The sequence below is a fragment of the Tamandua tetradactyla genome, chromosome 22, assembly GCF_023851605.1.
Source record: "Tamandua tetradactyla isolate mTamTet1 chromosome 22, mTamTet1.pri, whole genome shotgun sequence".
In the NCBI taxonomy this organism is placed as follows: Eukaryota; Metazoa; Chordata; class Mammalia; order Pilosa; family Myrmecophagidae; genus Tamandua; species Tamandua tetradactyla.
In genome coordinates, this window is record NC_135348.1 from 4,885,612 (window position 1) to 4,902,637 (window position 17,026).

Genomic DNA, 17,026 nt, shown 5'->3' on the forward strand with positions numbered 1-17,026 from the left:
AAGATAGTCATGAGAACCAGTAGAGCCCACGCAGCCAGAGACCTTTGGAGATGAGGAAGGAAAATGTCCCTAGGGACCTTCATAAAACAAAAAGCCTGGAGAGAAAGCTATCAGACGTTGCCATGTTTGTTATGTGCCTTTCCAGTTGAAAGAGAAACCCTGAACATCATTGGCCTTGAACTCTTCCCTAGATGCCTTAGATTGCATTTTTATAGACTTGTTTAAATTGGGACATTTTCACAGCCTTAGGACTATAAACTCGCAACTTAATAATTTCCCCCTTTTAAAAGCCATTCTGTTGCTAGTATATAACATTCCGGCAGCTTGCAAACTAGCACAATGCAATTTGGGTAGAATTACATTTTTGCTATTTTTAGTCTTCCAATCTATGAACATGAACTGTCCTTCCGTTTATTTAAGTCTGCTTGATTTCTCATAGCAGTGCTTTGCAGTTTTCTTATATCGGTCCTTCATGTCCTTGGTTCAATTTGCTACTAGATGTTTGATTCTTTTGGTTGCTTTTGTAAATGGGCTTTTTCCTTGATTTTTTTCCCCCAGATTGCTCATTACCACTGTTTAGAAACAATACTGATTTTTGCCTCTTGATCGTTTATCCTGCCAATTTGCTAGCCTTGTTTATTAGTTCTAGTAGTTTTTTGATTATTTTTTTGGACTTTCTATTTATCATATGTTAGCATCTGTAAACAGTGAAAGGTTTGCTTCTTACTTTTCGATTTGGATATCTTTATTTTTATTTATTAATTTAATTTAATTTATTATTATTATTATTTTGCCAAATTGCTCTAGTTATAAATTCCAGCACAATTTTGAATAACAGTGGTGACAGTGGGAATCCTTGTCCTGTTCTAGGTCTTAGAGGAAAAGCTCTCAGTTTTTCACCATTCAGTATGATGTTCGCTGTGGGTTTTCATTTAGATGCCCTTTGTCATGTTGAGGAAGTTTCCTTCTATTCCTATCTTTTAAAGTGTTTTTATCAAAAAATGATGTTGAATTTTTTCAAAAGCCCTTTCTGCATCAGTCGAGATGATTATGCATTTTTTCCCCTTTCATGTGTTGATGAGGGATATTACATTAATTGATTTTCTTCTGTGTTTAACTAGTCTTTCATACCTGAAATAAAACCCACTTGATTATGGTGTAGAATTCTTTTAATATGCTGCTGGATTCGATTTGCATGTCTTTTTTGAGAGCTGTTACATCTGTATTCATTTGAGAGATTGTGCTGTCATTTTCTTTTCTTGTAGTATCTTTATCTGACTTTGGTATTAGGATGGCTTCATAGAATCAGTTAGGTAGCTTTCCCTCCTCTTCTTTACTTTTTGAAGCGTTTGAGCAGGATTGTAATAGTGCTAGCTGGAATGTGGGTAGAATTCACATGTAAAGACATCTGATCCTGGATTTTTTTTGATGACTGACTCAATCTCTTTACTTGTGATTGGTTTGTTGAAGTATTCTATTTCTTCTTTATTCAGTGTAGGCTGTTCAAGTGTTTCCAGGAAGTTGCTCATTTCATCTAAGTTGTCTAGAGTTCTGGCATATAGTTGCTCATAGTATTCTCACATTATTTCTTGTATTTGTCAGGTCAGTAGTAATGTTCACCCTCCCACTTCTGATTTTATTTATTTGCATCCTCTCTCTTTTTTTTTGTCAGCCTACCTAAGGGTCCATTGATTTTATTGATTTTTCCAAAGAACAAACTGCTGATTTTGTAGATTTGCTCTATTGTTTTTGTGTTCTCTATTTCATTTATTTCTTCTATAATCTTTGTTATTTCTTTTCTTCCTTTCATGTTGGGCTTACTTTGCTGTTCTATTCCTAGTTCCTCCAGCTGTGCACATGAATGTTGGTGTTGCTCTTTCTTCTTTTTTAATATGGGCATTAGGGAAAAAAATTTCCCTCACAGCACTGCCTTTACTATGTTCCATATGTTTTGATACATTGTGTGCTCATTTTCATTTGCTTCAGGATATTTATTAATTTATGTTCTAATTTCTTCCTTGACCCATGGGTGGTTTAAGAGTGCTGTTTTATCTCCACTTATTTGTAGATTTTCCAGCTCTCTGACTGTTACTGATTTCCAGCTTCAATCCGTTATAATTTGAGAGTGTTGATATAATTCAATCTTTTCAAATTTATTGAGAACTATTTTGTGACTCAACGTGTGATCTATGATTTCATGATCTATCATGAGAATGAACTGTGAACACTTGAAAAGAATGTATATCCTGCTGTTGTTTGTTGCAATGTTCTGTAAATGTCTGGTAAATCCAGACCTCTGCTTCTTTATTTATCCTCCTTCTAGATGTTCTGTGCATTGATGGGAGTGGTGTATTGAAATTGCCAGCTATTATTGTAGAAGTGTTTATATCTCCCTTCAGTGTTGTCAGTGTTATCTCACATATTTTGTGGAACAGTTGGCTAGGTGCATAAACATTTATGATTGTTATTTCTTATTGATAAGTTGTCCCTTATATTAATACATGGTATCCTTCTTTATCTCTTTTAACTGCTTTACATTTATGATTTAATTTTTATGATATTACTATAGCTACTTCTGTTCTTTTTTGGTTGTTGCCTGCATGGAATCTTTTTCCAGTCTTTTACTTTCATCCTACTTTTGTCCTTGGGTTTAAAATAAGTCTTTTGTAGGCATGATATCGATGGATACTGATTTTTTCAATCTATTCTTCCAGTCTATGTCTTTTTATTGGGGAGTTTAATCCATTAACATTCAGTAGTATTACTGTAAAGGCTGTATTTTCTTCAATTATTTTGTCCCTTGCAATCTATATGTCATAACTTATTTTTTCTCTCCTTTTGCTCTTTTAGTTACACTTATAATCTTCATTCTTACACTCTCCTCCAAACTTCTTACCCTTGTCTTTCCCTATCAGTCTGTAGCATTCCCTTTGATATTTCTTATAGAGGAAGTGTATTGCTCACAGACTCCCTCAGTCTCTGTTTATCTGTAAATATTTTAAACCCTCATTTTTAAAGGAAAGTTTGGCCAGATATAAAATTCTTGGTTGGCAGTTTTCCTCTTTCAGAGTCTTAAATATATCATACCAGTGCCTCCTTATCTCCATTGTTTCTGCTGAGAAATCTGCACATACTCTTATTGAGCTTCCTTTGTATGTTATGAATTGCTTATCTCTTGCTGCTTTCAGAGTTCTCTTTTGTTTTTGACACTTGACAATCTGATTAACGAGTGTCTGGAGTTGATCTATTTGAATCTGTTCCGTTTGGTGTGTGTTGTGCTTCTTGGGCCTTTAATTTGATACCTTTCAAAAGAGTTGGAAATTTTCAGTGAGTATTTCCTCAATTTTTCTTTCTGTCCCTTTTCCCTTCTCTTTTCATTTTGGGATACCCATAACACATATATTCATGTATTACATGTTGTCATACAATTCTCTGAATCCCGCTCAAATTTTTCTGTTCTTTTTACTATCTGTTCTTTTGTCTGTAATATTTCGTATGTCTTGTCCTCTGGCTTACTAATCATTTCTTCTGTCTCTTCAGATCCATTATTGTATTTCCTTGTATTTTTCATATCTTCTATTGTGCTTTTCATTCCATAAATTGTAAGTGTACAAATTCTTCTTTATGATCACTCAGTGTCTTCTTTATATAATTCACCTATTTTTCACATTTTCCTTCAACTAGTTGCATTGATTTGGAATATTTCTTTGAACATCCTTAAGTAGCTTTTTCAACTTCTGTATCTCAGCTAAAATTTTAATTTGTTCCTTTGACTGGGCCATATTGACATGTTTTCTACTGTAACTCATGATTTTTTTTTTTTTTTTAAAGGAAAGACAGAGAGAAGGAAGGAAGGATAGAAGGAAGGAAGGGAGGAAGAAAGGGAAACATCTTTAAACATTTTCTTGTTTTATTGTATTTTGTTTTTTTGTTTTTGTTACATGGGCTGGGGCCGGGAATCGAACCGAGGTCCTCCGGCATAGCAGGCAAGCACTTTGCCCGCTGAGCCACCGCGGCCCGCCCTATAACTCATGATTTATTGCTGGTGTCTAGGCATCTGATTTTCTGGATTAGTTTATTCTGGAGGTTGTTTTCTGATCCTTCTGTAGGGTTTTCTTCTTAGTTGACTCTATGCTTTAACTGTTCTTTGTCATTTGATTTAACTTATTCTAAACCTCTAGCCTAACTTCTGTTTAGCTGATCTGAAGTTTTCTCAGCTCCCATTTTTCTGAATATTTCTTAACATATATGGAATTATTTTTTAAATTGCCCTTTTATGTGTAGTTATTTCACACCAAGGAAAGCACTTTCTCTTCCCTCTTCCTCCTCAGGGAATGTTGGTCTTCTCATGATACTTTTATTTTATTATTTTTGCCTCTATGTGGTTTTAACATTCTTTTTGTTATCTCTAACAACTTTTTTTCTTTTTTGTGAAAAATAACATATATATAACAAAGCAATAAATTTCAAAGCACAGCACAATAATGAGCTGTAGGATAGATTACATAGTTTGGTATAGGTTACAGTTCCACAACATTTTGCTTTAACTCCTAGCTGCTCTAAGATACTGAAGACTAAAAGAAGTATCAATATAATGATTCAGCAATTATACTTGTTTGTTAAAACTTCCATTCTCTGTATAACTCCACCATCACTTTTAATCTTTCTCCCACTCTTTAGGGGTATTTGGGCTATACCCATTCCAACTTTTTTAAGTTGGAAGGGCTGTCAATAATAAGGATTAGGGACATAGAACTAACCAATGTTCTGGAACGGCTGGCCCCTCTAGGTTTCAGGACTAATCTAGTCCAGGGACACACCTGGAGGTTGCAGGCTTCTGAAAAGTTACCCTAGTGCATGGAACCTTTGTAGAATCTTATATGTTGCCCTATATGTTCTTTATGATTGGCTGGAATGGTTTTGGTTGGGGTTTGGCAAGTTATGACAGGTAGCAATGTCTAACTGAAGCACGCATAAGAGTGAGCCTCACAACTTTATTTGCACTCTCTTAGCCAAACTTATTTGTTACACTTCTTTTTCCCCTTTTGGTCAGGATGACATTGTTGATCACATGGTGCCAGGCCAGACTCATCCCTGGGAGTTATCTCTTATGTTGTCAGGGAGACTTTTATCCTTGGATGTCATGTCCCATGTGTGTGTGATGGGGCAATGATTTCACTTACAGAGTTGGGCTTAAAAAGAGTGAAGTCACATCTGAATAACAAAAGAGGTCCTCCAGAAGTCTTAGGCATTAATAGGTAGGCCAAGTTTCTCCACTACCTACATAAGCTTCACAAGAGAAAGCCTCAAGATCAAGGGTTGGCCTATTGATTTGGGCATCTCTGATGTTTGACACAGTATCAGGGGATCCCCTGATGGTAAAATTCAATAGTTCCATATTTTTTCTCCCATCCATCAAGTGACTTTGCCAATATTTTTTTTATTATCTGCTTAATATATTCTAGGATATATCCAGGCATTACATTAGGCTATACAGGACTAAAGACCTTCATTCTTATTCTGGGCTCCTTGTGTTTTAATTGTTCAAGTGACCTATCCAAACAAGTTGAGTTAGATTATGTGTTATAGAAAATTTTGGTTCCATACAAAATTAACTTTTCTGCCTTTGGTCTCAAAGAGTAGGTGTGGTTCTAAAATATAGACAATGTCTTCCTTACCCTTGCATTCTGAATTACCTCGATCCTGACATGATTGGCTTCATTCTTATCAGGTTATACATATACAAAACAGCCTCTAAAAATCCAGAAATAATAAATACTACTCCAGACTAAATGTGCCTGCTATAAGAATTTACAATCTAGGCCCCTGTTTTCTTATAAGCATTTTCTATAGGAGACCATACCATAGTTGCTCTTTTGTTTCTGGCTTATTTTGCCTCATCAAATGTCCCACAGGCTTATTCACATAATTGCATGCATCACAACTTCATTTCCTTTTGTAGCAGCACAGTATTCAATCATATGTATACACCATCATTCACCAATCTACTTCTCAGTCAGTGCATCCTTCAGCCACCTGCATTCATTAGGCATTATGTAAAAAGTCCAAAGTCCATAATCCATTAACACTCTCAATTTTAGATAATTTCATTGTTTCCAAGAGAAAGAAAACCAAAAAACACACCCTCACCAAATAGGAGATCTAAATCTCCCCTTAACTCTTGTCCCTCCCCCTGTTATTTACCTCTGCTGTTGCTGTGGTGGTGCTGATGTTTTCCTGTTAAACACAGCCCATAGCATGCAACAGCAGTTTTCTCCCTGTACTCTCGACTTAAACACTCTTTGTACATGAATCATACCTTTAAATAGTTCTTATGAAAACCTATTTATATTTCTAGTGTTAATCACTGGAACACATAGATCTATACAACTGCTTTTATTTTGTTCACCTTCAATATGGTAATACTACTCATAGATCCACTAGGGAACCACCTTACCTTCTATTTATTCTTTACATTTGAGTTCACCCTCATTAGCAAACTGTTCACCCATCTCTATCTTCAATGTATCTCTGAGTCCCCTATATTCTGTATTATAAGCCTCCAATTTTACCTTTACGATAGTCATAAGGGTGGAGTCACACATTATCTATCCTTTCATATCTGGCTTATTTCACTCAGTATTATGTCCTCGAGGCTCATCGATCTTATCAAGTTTTGGGACATCATTTCTTCTTACTGCTGCCTAATATTCCATCATAGGTTTTGACCACATTTTGTTAATCCATTCATCCTTTGATGGGCACTTGGATTGTTTCCATCTTTTGACAATTATGAATAATGCTGCTATGAATATCACTGTGCAAATGTCTGCTTGTGTCACTGTTTCATTCATCTCTTCTGGATATATACCAAGTAGTGCTATTGTTGGGTCATAGGGCAATTTGATATTTATTTTCCTAAGGAACCACCAAACTATTTTCCCTAGTGGTTGTACCATTATACATTCCTAACAACACTGGGCATGTGTGTCGATTTCTCCACATTCTTTCTAACATTTGTAGTTTCCTGTTTGTTTAATAGCAGCCATTCTTATTAGTGTGAGGTGCTATCTCATCATGGCCTTGATCTACATTTCCCTTATACCTAATGAAAATGAGCATCTTTTCATGGGCTTTTGAGCCATCTGTATTTACTTTTCAGAAAAATGATTATTCATATCTTCAGCCTCTTTTAGAATTGCATTGTTTTTTTCTTTTGTTGTTGAGTTGTATGATATCCTTATGTATGCAGGATATCAAACATTTGTCTGATGTGTGATTTCCAAATATGTTCTCCCAATGAGTTGGCTGCCCATTAACTATTTTGACAAAGTCTTTTGAGGTGCAGAATGATTTGATTTTGAGGTATTACCATTTATCTATTCTTTCTTGTGTTGCTTGTGCTTTGGGTATAAAATTTAGGAAGCTACCTCCTATTACTAGGTCTTGAAGATGTTTCCTTACATTTTCTTCTAGGAGCTTTATAGTACTACTTCTTATATTTAGGTGTTTGATACACTTTGAGTTAATTTTTGTATGGGGTGTAAGATTAGGGTCCTCTTTCACTCTTTTTTGCTATTGATATTCAGTTCTCCCATGCTCATTTATTGAAAAGACTAGTTTGTCCCAGTTCAGTGGATTTGGGGAACTTGTCAAAAATCAGTTGGCCATAGATTTGGTGATCAATTTCTGCACTCTTGTTCTGGTTCCAATGGTCAATATTTCTATCTTTGTGCCATGCAGTTTTGACCATTGTGACTTTATAATAAGTTCTAAAGTCTGGAAGTGTTAATCTTCCCACTTCTTTCTACTACTTAGGATGCTTTTAGCTATTTACAGTATCTTTCCCTTCCAGATGAATTTGGTAACCAAGTTTTCTAAATCTTCAGAATACATTGTTGGAATTTTGATTGGTATTGCATTGAGTCTGTACATCAATCTGGGTAGAATTGTCATCTTAACATTATATTTAATGTTCCTATCCATGAGTGGGAATGTCTTCCCACCTATTTAGATCTTCTTTGATTTCTTTTAGCAATATGATGTAGTTTTCTGTGTACAAGTCCTTTATATCCCTACTTAAGTTCATTCCTAGATAACCTGATTCTTTTAGTACTATTTTAAATGGAATTTTTTCCTTAACTGACTCCTCAATTAGGTCATTGCTTGTGTATAGAAATGTTACTGATTTTTGCACATTAATTTTTTTTTTTCATTTTCAAATTTTTTATTTCAGGAATTTATTTTATAATATTACTATAGCTGTTTATAGTTTCTTTTTTTAACTTTTCTTTGTTGTAAAATATAAAATTTATATACAAAGCAAAGAAAAAAGCAATAGTTTTCAAAGCACACTTCAACAAGCAGCTACAGAACACATCTCAGGGTGTGTCATGGCCGACCATTTCCTCACCTCAGATTTTTCCTTCTAGCTGCTCCAAAACACTGGAGGCTTAGTAGAGTCATGATAATGAAATCATGCAGTGTCTTTCCTTTTGTGCTGACTTATTTCACTCAGCATTATGTCCTCAAGGTTCATCCATGTTGTCATGTTTCAGGACATCATTTTGTCTAACTGCTGCATAATATCCCATCGTATGTATATGCCACATTCTGCGAATAGTGCCACTCTGAACATCTGTGTGCAAATGTCTGTCTGCATCACTGCCCTCATTAATTTTATATCCCGCCACCTTTCTGAATTTATTAGTTCAAGTAAATTTGTTGTAGATTTCTCAGGATATTCCAAGTTATAGTTTCATGTCATACACAAGATGAAAAGTTTACTACTTTCTTTCCAGTTTGAATACCTTTTATTTCTTTTTCCTGCCTGATTGCTCAAGCTAAAACTTCTGGTGCAATGTTGAACATTAGTGGTCACAGAATGCATCTTTGTCTCATTCCTGATCTTAGGGACAAAGTTTTCAAACTCTGCATCGAGTATGATGGTGGCTATCAGTTTTTCATATATATCCTTTATCATATAGAGGAAGTTACCTTTGATTCCTATCTTTTGAAGTATTTTTATCAGAAAATGTTGAATTTTATCAAATGCTTTTTCTGCAACAATCGAGATGATCATGTGATTTTTCCCATTCAGTTGGCTAATGTGCTGTATTACATTAATTGATTTTCTTGTCTTGAACCATCCTTGCATTCCTGGTATAAATTCCACTTATTCATGCTATATAATTCTTTTAATGTTTTATTGGATTTAATTTATTAGTATTTTGTTGAGAATTTTTGCATCTATGTTCATTAGGGAGATTGGCCTGTAGTTTCCTTTTCTTAGAGCATCTTTACCCAGTTTTGGTGTTAAAATTATATTAGCTTCATAAAATGAGTAAGTAATGTTCTCTATCCTCAATTTTTTTGGAAAAATTTGAGCAGGATTAGTATTAGTTCTTTTTGGAATGTTTAATAAAATTCCCCTGTGAAGCCATCTGACCCTGGGATTTTCTTTGTAGGAAAATTTTTTATGACTGATTGAATCTCTTTCCTTGTGTTTAGTTTGTTGAGATCCTCTTTCTTCATGAGTCAGTGTAGTCTGTTTGTGTGTTTCCAGGAATTTGTCCATTTCATTGAAATTGTTTAGTTTGTTGGCATATAGCTGTTCATAGTATCATCTTGTGATTTGTTTCTTCAGGGTCTGCAGTAACTCACCCCTTCTCATTTCTGATTGTGTTTATTTGCATCCGCTCTCTTTTTTTTCTTTGTCAGTCTTGTTAGTGGCCCATCTCTTTTTTATTTTCTCAAAGAATCAATTTTGGGTTTTATTGATTCTTCCAATTGTTCTTTTGGTCTCCCATTCATTTATCTCTGCTTTAATCTTTGTTATTTTTCTTCTATTTGCTTTGGGATTAGTTTGCTATTCTTTCTCAAGTTCCTCCAGGTGAGCAATTAAATCCTCAATTTTTGTTCTTTCTTGTTTTTTAATATAGGCATTTAAGGCAATACATTTCCCTCCTGGCACAGCCTTTGCTGTATCCCATAAGTTCTGATATGTTGTATTCTCATTTTCATTTGTCTCCAGATAGCTACCTATTTCTCTGGCCATTTCTTCTTTGACACACTGGTTGTTTAAGAATGTGTTATTTAATCTCTATATATTTGTGAAAATTCTTATTTTCTGGTGGTTATTGATATCCAGCTTCATTGCTTTGTGCTCAGAGAAGGGGCTTAGAATAATTTCAATGTTTTTAAATTTGTAAAGACCTGTTTTGTGACCCCAGCATATGATCTATCCTGAAGAAAGTTTCATTAGCACTAGAGAAGAATATATATACACTGGTGTATTGGGGTGTAATGACTTGTGTATGTATTAGATCTAACTCATTTATTAAGTTGTTTAACTTCTTTATTTACTTGTTGACCCTCTATCTGTTTGTCTATCTATGAAGGAGACTGGTGTATTGAAGTATCCTACAATTGTTGGAATATCAATCACTCCTTTCAGTTTTGCCAATGTCTGTCTCATGAACTTTGGAGCTCCTTGACTGGGGGCATAGACATTTATGATTGTTATTTCTTCTTGGTGAATTGTCCCTTTAATTAATATATAGTATCCTTCTTTGTCTCATGATATCTTTACATTTTAGGTCTATTTAGTCTGACAATAGTACAGCTACTCCTGCTTTCTTTTGGTTACAACTTGTGTGGAAGATCTTTTTCCATCCTTTCACTTTCAATCTATTTGCATCCTTGTGTCTGAGGTGAGTCTCTTGTAAGCATCATATAGCTGGATTATATTTCTTTATCCATTCTGTCAATCTGTATCTTTGAACTGGTAAGTTTAGTCTGTTAACATTCAAAGTTATTTTAAAAAGGCATTTTCTTTAAATCTACCATCTTATCCTTTGGACTTTATTTGTCATATCTATATATTCTTTTCCATCTTTCTCTTCTTACCCTTTAAGTTACACTTCCTATTATGATTTAGTTCTGTGCCCTCCTCCAGACCTCCTTCTCCTGTCTTTTTTTTTTTCTGCTGGTAGAAGTCCCTTTACCTGGTTGTAGGACCAGTTTCTTGTTGAAAAATTCTTTCAGGATTTGTTTGTCTGTGGAAATTTAAAAAAATCCCTCACTTATGAAGAACAATTTGGCTGGGTACAGAATTCTTGGCTGGAAATCTTTCTCTTTCAGGATCTTAAATATGTTATATCACTGCCTTCTCACCTCCATTGTGCCAGTTGAGTAGTTTGAATTCAGTCTTAAGATTGTATGTAGCAGATTGTTTTTCTCTTGCCACTTTCAGGGTTTTCTGTTTCTTTCCAACATTTGAGAGACTGATAAGTATCTGTATCTTTGGATTTAGTCTATTTGGAGTCTGTTAAGCTTCTTTGACTTACATATTTATGTCCTTTATAAGAGCTGGGAAGTTTTCTCCCATTAGATTCTCAGCTAATCTTCCTAGCCTTCTACTCTTCTCTTCTCCTCTCTGGACACCAATGATTCTTATATTTGTGCACTTTGTTTTTTCCATCATTTCCCTGAGATCCAATTGAAATTTTCCCATCTTTTTTGCCATTTGCTGTTTTAAGTGTTCAAAATCAGTTGTCCTGTCCTCTAGGTCACTTGTTCTTTCTTCTGCCTCTTCAAATCTGCTGTTAATGGCTCTAGTATGTTTTTTATTTGGTCTATAGCATCTTTAATCTCTGTGATATTGGCTATATTTCTATTTATTCTTTCAAATTCCACTTTATGCTCTTGTAGTGTCTTCTTGATCTCCTTTATGTCATTTGCTATCTCATTTATTTTATTTAGTAGAGTTGTATGAACATCTTTGCTTAGTTGTTCTGACATCTGTGTCTCCTCTGGTGTTCTAATTTGGTCATTTGGCTGGGCTATATCTGTCTGCATCATGGTATCCTTAGTGATCTACTGCTGTCTTTGTGGCATGTAAATGTCTTAATTGGTTAACTTTGTAAATTGTTTCCTTCAGTAGTCTAAAGGCTTGTAATTGCAGGATGGATGTGGAGCTAGATGCAGGGCATAAGGCAGGACCCAATAGTCAGTGATGTGTTCCAGCTCAAATATAGGTGCAGGTTGCAGATGCAATGTTAGTGCCTGTGAGCCTAGGCACCCAGTGCCTTGGAAAATGTGTCTGTATGGGTGCATGGAGCTGGGGAGCAGAGCCCTGGGTTGCACTGGTCTAAGGCACAGGGTCCTTTGTGTGCATGTGCAGAGCTCAGGGCACTGGGTGGGCATTGCATGTATATGGGTTGGAGGAGGATGTGGCCCAGCTGCATAGGTCAACACTTGCCTAGGACTGGGGAGCATGACTAGTGGCTGTGCACATCTGCAGATCTTTGAGCGCTGTAAACTGATGTATACATATGGAGCTCAGTGGGTTGGCATGGCGTTGTAGGACTGTGTGGGCTGGGGGCAAGTGTAGCCTGGGTATGGAGCTAAGTGCCTCCAGCCTTTATGCACTGGCCATCAATTGCAAGGGCAAGGAGGGGGAGGTAGGGCTGAGGAGAGGTGGGGCAGGACTGCATTTTTGCAGGAGAGGTGGGTTGAGGTGGGGCAGGCATGTGCGCACTTGGGGTGGGGATGTGGGGGCGGGAGGAGGGTATTGGTGGATGGGAGTACTTGGAGGGCAGGGCAGGGGGTGTGGGGTGGGTCATGGATTGTGGAATGCGCTGGTGAGGGTAGCCCATTCAAGGAACATGGCTTGGTTCCACCCTAGTCCCTGTCTCCTTGTCCGTGTACCCTGAGGACTTCTGCCTTAGGCTATTTGCACTAGCCAGAAGGTCTTTGGTTCTCTGCTTCTCAGTTCTTCAGCTTTTGCAGCCAGGTCCTCCCTTCCAATGTTTAGGGAGCACTTCAATGTCCGTAAATGTTTTCATTTTTTCCTCAAAACAGCCATCCATGGGAAGCAACAAGGGAATTGTCAGAGAAGGGTTGTTTCCGGAAGGAAGGCAGGGAGAATGGGATCCACAGTGAGTGGGCAGCTCTGGGAATCAGAAGCTTCCACTTTTTACCTTTTTCCATTCACCCTAGTTCTGCCCTCCTGGCGGTGAGGATGAAACAGAATTCCCAGTTTCTTTCTTGATTGCATTGTGAATTTGTCTGTGTTCGGAGCTGGTATTCAGCCATCTGAATGATTAATCAAATGCACAGCTGGTGCCCAGCTGTGCCTCCTTCCTTGCTGTAGGAGGAAGGGTTCTGCTTCCCCCAGGGGAGTGCTTCTGAGTCTGCCCGCCATGTCAGCGGGGGAGGGGCATCAGCCTCCACAATGTGGAAGGGCTTCCTTACAGCGTCTTCACTGAGATTCCATTTAGACTCATATTTGACTTGTCTGTGATGAATGTGTGGTCTCTGAAATTTCCCCAAACTGTTGCTTCAGACAGTTCCTGATTATTTATTAGCTGCTCTGGAGGACAGACTAAACCCTACAACTCCCTATGCTGCCATTTAGATCCTTCTATTATTTTTAAAAATGGAAAATAACAAGCATTGGAGAGAATGTGAAGAAATTGGATCTCAAGTGTTTTGTTAGTGGAAACATAAAATGATGTAGCCACTGTGGAAAGGAATATGGCAGTATCTCAAAAAGTTAAAGAAAGAATTACCATATAGCCCAACAATCTTACTCCTATGTACGTACCCAAAGAAATTGAATGAGGATTGCAAACAGATTTTGTAAACCTGTGTTTATAGCAGGATCCTTTGCAATAGACAAAAGGTGGGAACAACCCAAATGGCCATAAACAAATGAACAGATAAGCATAATGAGGTACATACACACAATAGAATATTATTCAGTTATAAAAAAAATGTAGTTGTGAGACACACTGCAACATGGAAGAAACTTGAAAGCATTATGCTCAGTGAAATAAGCCAGATGCATAAGGACAAAACTTTGTCTGGAAATTAGCTAGAAATAGCAAATTTGCAGCTGTAGAAAGCAGATTAGAAGCTATGGGGGAGGGAAGATGAGGACATGAGGGAGGGGAGAGGTGGTAGAATGTTTTCTGGGAAAAAAAAGAGAACCCTCTGTAAAAAAAAATAAAGTTGAAGCATGTCTTTAAAATGCAGAAAAAATAAATGAAAAAAATTCAATGTCAAACTTATTTTTTTCCTAAAATTTTATTTTTTTTCATTTAACTACTTTATTTTAAACATTTTGGAATTATCTCTTAGTACTCACTAGGCCATTTGAATCTAAAGGCTTGGACTCTTTTTTTCAGCTCTAGGTGCAAATAGGAAGAATAGAATTAAATTTTAAATGTTACAACCATAGTAGCCTTAATAAAAACTTTTTTAAATTAAAGAGCTATAAAAGTTTAATTGCAGTTTAGAATATTACTTTCATCACAAGGGGACTTAAGCTTCATGGGCACTAAGATCTGGGGATTTGCAAAAGGAAGGACAGAGAGAAAGTGATTCAGAAGAGAAGTTTACGACTATATCGTGTACCAGGAAGGCACAATATTTTAGAAGCTAAAGAAAGAGAAATATGTAACTGATGAGTAATCAATAGTGCTAAATGCTTCAGAGGATTTAGGGAGTGTAGTAATCAGGTTAAGTGTTCAGGACAAATTTCTTAATTTTCAAGACAGATATGTATAAAGAAGTAGGAGAGTGGGAGCCAAATGGAAGAGAATGAAAATGAGCACATGAAGAGTCTTATTAAATGATTCATTTCAGGGAGTTTCAATGAAAGATTAGCTAATTACTAAACGATACCTGAAGTTACTGACTTATTCAAAGATATGAGCTATGTGAGCATATTTAAAGATGCAAAGAAAGGAATATCAACAAAGTTGAACATGTTAGAAAGGAAGGGCATATTTACAGGTCTTAAGACCCAGATATAATAAGGGATGATACCCAGAGACTAGATGTGATTGTAAGTTAATTTTACAGATGGTACATATGTGGTTACTGCTATAGTGAGATGAGATCAGGATATTTGAAAAACTTGATTTTGCCAGTAAGTACAAGGCAATTTATAGTATTGCACGGCAGTTGGGTGTGAATTAGCAGAGGTAGGGGAATTAATGTAAAATGAGTCCCTGTGTAATAGTATCTGTGTGTCAGACAACATGGATTCAATTAGAGGTAAGCAAAATGCTAGATAGATAAGCATGAATAAGAATAAGTTTGGATAACTACTTCATTTCAGGAAAGTTTATTATTAAGAAAATTTACATATAGATTAAATCACTTTTTATTCAATCTACATTGAATAACTAAAAGTATTATATTATTTCTTTTTTTCCTGCATGTTGTATCTAATATGTACTTAAGTATTTTATTAATTATAATTATAAATTTCCCTTTGCATCTTTTCTTTGATTAGTATTACTTCCACTCTAGGGAAATTGGAGTAATCTGAAATAGAGAGTTTTATTTATAAAGCTATAAAATTCTAAAGCAATTTAACCTTTGGGGAAAGTATCATGGTTTATGTAATGCAAATAATGAGAATTTCTATAATAACAGTATTTAGTAATTTTCCTTTCTGTATAAATGAAATCTTATTTGGACCCAAGTAGATAATCAAAGGCGAGTCATAAAAATAATTTCAGGAATTCTATCCTTAAGCATTCGTGTTAAGACATTTTCCTTCAAAAAAACCAATGACTAATATCTAGGATAAATTTGTGATTTGCCAAAAATCATGGCCTCTGTAGAATACCAATGTTAAACTTCCTTGGATTTTGATTTATATGTAAGTGCAGGAAAGATTTTATTATTTGGGATGATAAAATTTAATTTTTATTTTTACCAATAATATTTAATCATGTTAATTTAAACTTTAAGTTATTAGTTTTGGAATATTTAAACTTTACTGTTATTTTTTGCCATATTGTCTCACAAGACTTTTTAGTGTTTGGATATACCATTGGTGACAACGTTGTGTTGAGTTAATATGATTAAAGGGCATTAAAATTGGATAATACACTATCAGAACAGTGTGATGTATGTATATGGCAGCATGCCATGATGACACACATATTTCAACACTGTTTACAGTGAATTTTGACATACACACACACAAAAAAAAAACATTGGGAAGAAGTTGAGAAGAATAGATCATAAGAATTTTATTTTAACTTCTCAATTTTTTTAAGACAAGTTAGAAATAATAAATAAATGATAGAAAGTAAGCAAGCAGCAATATCAACAATTTTAATAACTTGACTCTGATGCTGAGGAAGGAAAAGGTGGAGAATATTCTGAGGTTTTGAGAATACAGAAATGTTGATGCTCAAAGAAGTATTAGTAGTGTTTAACATATTTTTGAGCAGATAAAGTAAATCTATATAATCAAGTGTTGTTTCTAAGGAATAAAGTGGAATACAACAAACCCTGTGCAGTTTTTTGTTTTTGTTTTTGTTTTTTGTCATGGGCAGGCCCCTGGAATCAAACCCGGGTCTCTGTCAGGGCAGGGAAGAATTCTGCCACTGAGCCACCATCACACTGCTCACCCTGTGAGTTTTAAATTTCCTGAGGAACTTGCCAAGAAGACAAATCTCAGGATATCCAATAGGTAAATGCAAACAGACCCGAAGTTGTGTTGAGAATGGATTTCCATTTTTGTTGTGTGATATGGTAGTCCCAATCAATGCACTTAACCTTACAGTTATCACTTAAATAATGGTGGCTAAGATATTAAGATATCCCTTAAATACACATTAAAAACCTTATCTCATCCAGGGATACTAGTAGATAACACTTAGGAGCTAAACCAGGTGCTTTCTAACTTCAAGTATTTCATTAAACTTCCAGTAAGAGCAAATAATGGATCCATTTACTGATGCTGTACCCACAACATAAACAAATAGTGTAGAAATGCTTTCTCCCAAAACATCTGAAATACACTTTGTTTTCCTTTTAATTAAAGAAAAAAGTGTTTGAATAACTGAACATCTGGCATTTTGCCCTCTGTGGAATACATGTGAAAAGAAAAGATGCTTCCTACCTTTCGAGGTAAAGTTTTATAGCGTTGTACCGTGGATAATAAAAATGATGGAACTTTCTGAGATCCATTGGTAGGAGAGAAGTTCTATCTCTT